We start from the raw sequence: 8,613 nt of genomic DNA, 5'->3' as shown, positions 1-8,613 counted from the left end.
CTTCGTGAGGATAAGCTGTATAAAATAAAATAAAATAAAATAAAATAAAATAAAATAAAATAAAATTAAATTAAATTAAATTAAATTAAATTAAATTAAATTAAATTAAATTAAATTAAATTAAATTAAATTAAATTAAATTAAATTAAATTAAATTAAATTAAATTAAATTAAATTAAATTAAATTAAATTAAATTGACTTTTATTTATTACCTGGGGTGTTTACTTTCTGGGAAAGTATGATTATTGCTCATGGTCCATATTAAAAATGTACATACAGGTACCTGATTAATAGCAAGGTTTATAATTTATGAGTTGATGTTGCAGGCCAGTACTTAAAAGGAACACTAATGGCCAACGGGTAAGTCTGGGATGAGTGGAACACAACAAATTATATCAAACATCATATCAAAAATTGAGTTTTCTTTATTTTTTCTTGTCAACCAGCCTTGACTTAATATTGTTGTATTTTTGGAACTAACAAATACAATTGCATGGAAACCAGAAGATATAAATTAAAGTGTGAGTTTCAGTGACTAAGTGCATAATCTACAAATATGCCCCATGGGTTCTGTGAGCAACACAGTGATGACATTAGAGCAATGTGATTGGACACTTCATTATTAGGCGCTTTGGAAGGGGAAGGCGTTTATGTCGAAGCCCCTGGGAATGGCTGACTCACATCAACATAAGTGGTTGTCGACATAACTGAAACCAAAAATGGCTTGGACATTTACTTTGGACTTTTTAACCAGAGACATCAGGAAAATGGCCGATAAGGATTTGTGATTAATCATTTTTTATCGTGGTTACTTGGCTCCGGACTCCACCGCGACGAGTCGGATTTATTCATTCATTCATTTTCTACCGCTTATCCTCACAAGGGTGGAAGGCTGGAGCCTATCCCAGCTGTCTTCGGGCGAGAGAGGCGGGGTACACCCTGGACTGGTGGCCAGCCAATCACAGGGCACATATAGACAAACAACCATTCACACTCACATTCATACCTATGGACAATTTGGAGTCGCTAATTAACCTAGCATGTTTTTGGAATGTGGGAGGAAACCGGAGTACCCGGAGAAAACCCATGCATGCACGGAGAGAACATGCAAACAGAGATGGAATCGAACTCGGGTCTCCTAGCTTTGAGGCCTGCGCGCTAACCACTCATTTAAATTAAATTAAATTAAATTAAATTAAATTAAATTAAATTAAATTAAATTAAATTAAATTAAATTAAATTAAATTAAATTAAATTAAATTAAATTAAATTAAATTAAATTAAATTAAATTAAATTAAATTAAATTAAATTAAATTAAATTAAATTAAATTAAATTAAATTAGTGGGGGAGGAAACCGGAGTACCTGGAGAAAACCCACGCATGCACGGGGAGAACATGCAAACTCCACACAGAGATGGCCGAGGGTGGAATCGAACTCGGGTCTCCTAGCTGTGAGCCCTGCGTGCTAACCACTCGACCGCCGTGCAGCCTTGATGTCTATTATTATTATTCATTCATTCATTCATTTTCTACCACTTATTCTCACAAGGGTCAAACAACCATTCACACATTCATACCTATGGACAATTTGGAGTCGCTAATTAACTTAGCATGTTTTTGGAATGTGGGAGGAAACCACTCATAACCACACAGAATTTAATTTAATTCAATTCAATTCAATTCAATTCAATTCAATTCAATTCAATTCAATTCATTCATTCATTTTCTACCGCTTTTTCCTCACGAGGGTCGCGGGGAGTGCTGGAGCCTATCCCAGCTGTCTTCGGGCGAGAGACGGGGTACACCCTGGACTGGTGGCCAGCCAATCACAGGGCACATATAGACAAACAACCATTCACACTCACATTCATACTTATGGACAATTTGGAGTCGCTAATTAACCTAGCATGTTTTTGTAATATGAGGTTTCCAGCTCATGTTTTTTTTAGTCATAAGAAGAACCCGGTGGACCAGGACTTAATGAGTCGGTCAACCTAGACGAGTTGTAGGTTGCACTCTAATTTATTTTCCGTCAATAATATGTCTGCCGAGGTCTGAGAAAATTAATAACCTGCCTGGTTGTTGTTCTTTCAGTTTGAATCCTTTCGAACAATGACATGATTATTAATGAGAGGGATGTTTATTTCACGCAGATTATCCAAAAAATATAATATAACATTGTGAAGAGTAATGCTATGACTGTGTACATGAAAATAATATTAAAAAAATATATTTCCAATATCAGTAGCCGCCATTACTACAATACAAAAGCAATCATGTGCGAGTATTTCATTTATGGAGGTCCGCTTTGAGGGGTCATGTGACTCAAACTTGCCGTCTCCGCAAGGCACGCTCGATTAGCAGCTGACCTTTCATTACCAGCGAGACGCGGAATACCGAGAGTGGCCATTGTAGCGACGTAACTGCAATATCTTTTTATTGATTTGTGTCGCCATGAAGCATGGCGTCCCAATAGCAAACACGTCTGGAACAAGCAGACAGTGAAATGTAGCAGGAGTCATTAAACGTAACACAGGGTGAGGCATTCAGGGCTTTATGGAGGATTCGACATTCAACTTTTGTTTACGTTAATTCAATTAGTATTTTATGAAAGTGATGCATTTCTGTATTTTAGGCTGCTTATTAGTGTTTTGCAGTGGTCCATTGTAGTGAGCAGGGGTCTCAAACACGCGGCCCGCGGGCCAAATGTGGCCCGCAGGACACTAGTTTGAGGCCCCCGCCTTGATATGAAAGTTTAATGTTAAGTTTGATATGGATGCTGTATGGTATCATGTACCCAGAAAAAATTATTACGTTTGATTAATGTTCATGTTAAAGGTTAAATAACTGTTAATAGTTATCCTCCCTATCCGTGTGGAAGTGGTAAGTTTTTTGGCTATTTAAGTTGAAAGGAAATAACTCGGAGGCTACCGTTTAGGTCTCTCGTTTGCGAGTTAGCATGTGTCTCAAGACCCTGCAGTTGCGCAATATGTTGTAAATAAAAAGAGTATAAATGTGACTATAGTCGTGTTTTGTCATGTCTACAGGGCTCTAATAATACTTTGTTCATTTTAATGTGAAAAAAAATAATTTGTCTACCCACCAACTATATGTGGTTTCTCAAGTTTTTATTATTTGCCGTTTTATTATTATTATTATTATATTTATTTATTACTGATTGATTGATTTTCTTTATCCTTGATTTGTTTATTTTTCATCTTATTTTGTGTAAAAAAATAAAAATTAAGATATTTGAGAACAGTGGAATGTTTTATCAGAGCTTTTCTTGTAGAAAATCGGAACCAAAGCAAAGTTTATTCATTTTTCTGTCATTCATTCATTAAATAATTTTCTACCGTTTTATTGTATTGTATTGTATTGTATTGTATTGTATTGTATTGTATTTTATTTTATTTTATTTTATTTTATTTTATTTTATTTTATTGTATTTTATTTTATTGTATTTTATTGTATTTTATTTTATTTTATTTTATTTTATTTTATTTTATTTTATTTTATTTTATTTTATTTTATTTTATTTTATTTTATTTTATTTTATTTTATTTTATTTTATTTTATTTTATTTTATTTTATTTTATTTTATTTTATTTTATTTTATTTTATTTTATTTTATTTTATTTTATTTTATTTTATTTTATTTTATTTTATTTTATTTTATTTTATTTTATTTTATTTTATTTTATTTTATTTTATTTTATTTTATTTTATTTTATTTTATTTTATTTTATTTTATTTTATTTTATTTTATTTTATTTTATTTTATTTTATTTTATTTTATTTTATTTTATTTTATTTTATTTTATTTTATTTTATTTTATTTTATTTTATTTTATTTTATTTTATTTTATTTTATTTTATTTTATTTTATTTTATTTTATTTTATTTTATTTTATTTTATTTTATTTTATTTTATTTTATTTTATTTTATTTTATTTTATTTTATTTTATTTTATTTTATTTTATTTTATTTTATTTTATTTTATTTTATTTTATTTTATTTTATTTTATTTTATTTTATTTTATTTTATTTGTGTATGTCCAAACTCTTTCCACCAAGGGCTGAATACAGAAAAGTTAAATATTTAGTGAAAAAATATTTTGTAAAAAGTTTTAAAGGGGATCTATTATGCTTTTTCCATTTTTCTGACCAATAAATGTCGTTTGAATGTTGCATTCTCGTGTTAAACGATGCCAACATTTCACATAATGAGGATTGCACATTTGTAACTAGCCATTGGGACGACTCAAAACGCTCCGATTCGAAAGGCGTGGTAAAACTGCTCCTTTGTGATGTCACAGAGGGGCAGACTTCCTTATATGGGCGTGTCTGTAATAATAACCTTTCCCCAAGTTCTACTTCTCTGTTTACTTGCTAGCAAAGCCACATTTGTTTACAATTCCTAACACCGCCACCATCACTTCCTGTTTCCCTACCAACAAAAGAAATGCATTTTAATCTTTAAATCCTTAAACGGCATTTCACACTGGACTGTTTTGCTAACACGGGCTAGTTTGCAACTGGACGAGCAGTAAGTAACAATTCATCAGTACCCTATCTGTGTTTATTTTGTTTACGTTACGGAGGTAAAGCGCTAGCATACAGGGAGCGAGGTAGCTAATAGCCGTTGTTTCACACCACAATTAGCGGCCACAATGCTAAAATAGTACTAGCTAGGTCTAGGGTAAAAATGTCTGCCCTCCGGGGGGGGGCTTGCCATCAAAAACCTGGCCTATGTAAAATAGGACCAGCAGACATCAATTATGTGCACACAACCATTCAAATTACATATATAATACAAGTCGTATCATAACTTCAATTGTACAATATATTATCATTTATAATTAATAATTGCACTTATGGTAGTATTCATTATAATCAAACTAGTATTAATCTTATAATCTAATCAATAAATTGGGAGAACAGTGACAGACAAAAGGTGCTAGCAAACAGTGCTAATGCCGTTTAGTAGTGAAATGTCAACACTCACCAATTCCATAGGTGTGATCGAACACTGCTCTTTTTAAGTTCAGCGTCGCGTCGGTGGACGGCCCCTATATCCCGACCACGTATGTAAAATGTTTAGACATTTTCCATTTGTAAACTTAAACAACGAAACCTTTTAAATACCTGCAGCGATTCCATACGTCCCTCACCTCACCGCTACCGGTGCGTAGTCCCTTCCGGACTATATATATACGTCACTGATTGGTGGCGCGCAGTCATGTGATTTGGTGAGACACCGTCACGTGACCTAATGACGTTGCACCCCAAAAACATGGTACGCACGGTAAATTTAATTAATATTTATATATTATATATTTTCTATCTGGGTTACACCTTGTTCATTTTAATGTGAAAAAAAATCATTTGTCTACCCACCAACTATATGTGGTTTCTTAAGTTTTTATTATTTACCGTTTTATTATTATTATTATAATTATATTTATTTATTACTGATTGATTGATTTTCTTTATTTTTCATCTTATTTTGTGTAAAAAAATAAAAATTAAGATATTTGAGAACAGTGGAATGTTTTATCAGAGCTTTTATTGTAGAAAATCGGAACCAAAGCAAAGTTTATTCATTTTTCATTCATTCATTCAATAATTTTTTACCGCTTTATTTTATTTTATTTTATTTTATTTTATTTTATTTTATTTTATTTTATTTTATTTTATTTTATTTTATTTTATTTTATTTTATTTTATTTTGAATTCATTCATCCTTCATTTTATTTTATTTTATTTTATTTTATTTTATTTTATTTTATTTTATTTTATTTTATTTTATTTTATTTTATTTTATTTTATTTTATTTTATTTTATTTTATTTTTAATTCATTCATCCTTTATTTTATTTTATTTTATTTTATTTTATTTTATTTTATTTTATTTTATTTTATTTTATTTTATTTTATTTTATTTTATTTTATTTTATTTTATTTTATTTTATTTTATTTTATTTTATTTTATTTTATTTTGAATTCATTCATCCTTCATTTTATTTTATTTTATTTTATTTTATTTTGTTTTGTTTTGTTTTGTTTTGTTTTATTTTATTTTATTTTATTTTATTTTATTTTATTTTATTTTATTTTATTTTATTTTATTTTATTTTATTTTATTTTATTTTATTTTTCATTCATTCAATCATTCATTCAATCATTTTGTACCGCTTAAATTGATTTTTTTTTACAGTACATTTACAAAGTAAAACCGATGTCCCCATCGTAGGAAAAACATTTTGTATTGAAAAAGTAATTATACGTTGTTGTATTTCCATGAGTTTGGATCATTCCAAGCTGGAACAGAAGCCGTACAAACAATTTAACACATTCACTACATTTCATTTCCTGTCTACAGCGGCTCAGTAAAAAGGGAACCTACAAAGAAAATAATAAAAGCTCATTTGAGGAACTTCTGCTCGTCACATCAACAGCTTTAATATCCCAGCAAGCACTGAATACCAACATTGGCTTTGCCATCAGGATGATAACATCAAAACGGCGCGGTGGATGCCAAATCCATATATTTTGCTTCATCTGACTTGTCAGTGTCAGGTGATGAAGAAGCAGCTGTTGATCCCCTTTTTTTCCTCTTCCACATGAGCACTCGCTCACAAAGTGCAAGAACGTGCTGACATGTTGGTCGTTACCTTCATGGGTTTCAGATCGTATCATGTGACCGGGTGGCACCAGTCCAAATGTCATTTTTCATCTATTGGCAATCTTGTACTGCACCATCCTTTGCTGGGTTTCTTTTCGGGGGATGGCGGATCGATTCAAATAAGAAATATACTGTGCTGACTCTTATTGAAAATAAAACCAGCACTCGATGTCCACTAAGGAAGGTGGGTAGATACTTCATTCATTCATTCATGCATTCATTCATTCATGCATTCATTCATTCATTCATGCATTCATTCATTCATTCATTCATTCATGCATTCATTCATTCATGCATTCATTCATTCATTCATTCATGCATTCATTCATTCATGCATTCATTCATTCATTCATTCATTCATTCATTCATTCATGCATTCATTCATTCATGCATTCATTCATTCATTCATGCATTCATTCATGCATTCATTCATTCATTCATTCATTCATTCGTTCATTCATTCATTCATTCATTCATTCATTCATGCATGCATTCATTCATTCATTCATTCATTCATTCATTCATTCATACATTCATGCATGCATGCATGCATGCATTCATTCATTCATTCATTCATTTTCTACTGCTTATTTTTATTTTATTTTATTTTATTTTATTTTATTTTTCATTCATTCATTAATTTTCTACTATTTTATTTTATTTTTCATTCATTCATTCATTCATTCATTCATTCATTCATTCATTCATTCATTCATTCATTCATGCATGCATTCATTCATTCATTCATGCATTTTCTACTGCTTTATTTTATTTTATTTTATTTTATTTTATTTTATTTTATTTTATTTTAAATTAATTCATTCATTCAATCATTTTTTACCACTTAAATTTATTTTATTTTATTTTATTTCATTTTATTTCTCATTCATTCATTAATTTTCTACTTTTTTATTTTATTTTTCATTCATTCATTCATTCATTCATTTTGTACTGCTTATTTTTTATTTTATTTTATTTTATTTTTCATTCATTCATTCATTCATTCAATAATTTTTTACTGCTTAAATTTATTTTATTTTTCATTCATTCATTAATTTTCTACTTTTTTATTTTATTTTTCATTCATTCATTCATTCATTTTCTACTGCTTATTTTTATTTTATTTTATTTTTCCTTCATTCATTCATTCAATAATTTTTTACCGCTTAAATTTATTTTATTTTATTTTATTTTTAATTCATTCATTCATTCATTTTTTACTATTTTATTTCATTTTATTCATCATTCATCGACAACAGGGGTGTCCAAACTCTTTCCACCAAGGGCTGAATACAGAAAAGTAAAATATTTATTGAAAAAATCTTTTGTAAAAAGTTTTAAAGGGGATCTATTATGCTTTTTCTACTTTTCTGACCAATAAATGTCGTTTGAATGTTGTATTCTCGTGTTAAACGATGCCAACATTTCACATAATGAGGATTGCACATTTGTAACTAGCCATTGGGACGACTCAAAACGCTCCGATTCGAAAGGCGTGGTAAAACCGCTCCTTTGTGATGTCACAGAGGGGCAGACTTCCTTATATGGGCGTGTCTGTAATAATAACCTTTCCCCAAGTTCTACTTCTCTGTTTACTTGCTAGCAAAGCCACATTTGTTTACAATCCCTAACACCTCCACCATCACTTCCTGATTCCCTACCAGCAAAAGAAATGCATTTTAATCTTTCAACGGCATTTCACACTGGACTGTTTTGCTAACACGGGCTAGTTTGCAACTGGACGAGCAGTAAGTAACAATTTATCAGTACCCTAACTGTGTTTATTTTGTTTAAGTTACAGAGGTAAAGCGCTAGCGTACAGGGAGCAAGGTAGCGAATAGCCGTTGTTTCACACCACAATTAGCGGTCACAATGCTAAAATAGTATTAGCTAGGCTAGGTATTTTATTTTATTTTATTTTA

Source organism: Doryrhamphus excisus, chromosome 13 (assembly GCF_030265055.1).
Source record: "Doryrhamphus excisus isolate RoL2022-K1 chromosome 13, RoL_Dexc_1.0, whole genome shotgun sequence".
Lineage (NCBI taxonomy): Eukaryota > Metazoa > Chordata > Actinopteri > Syngnathiformes > Syngnathidae > Doryrhamphus > Doryrhamphus excisus.
Note: the sequence above shows the minus strand (reverse complement) of the source record.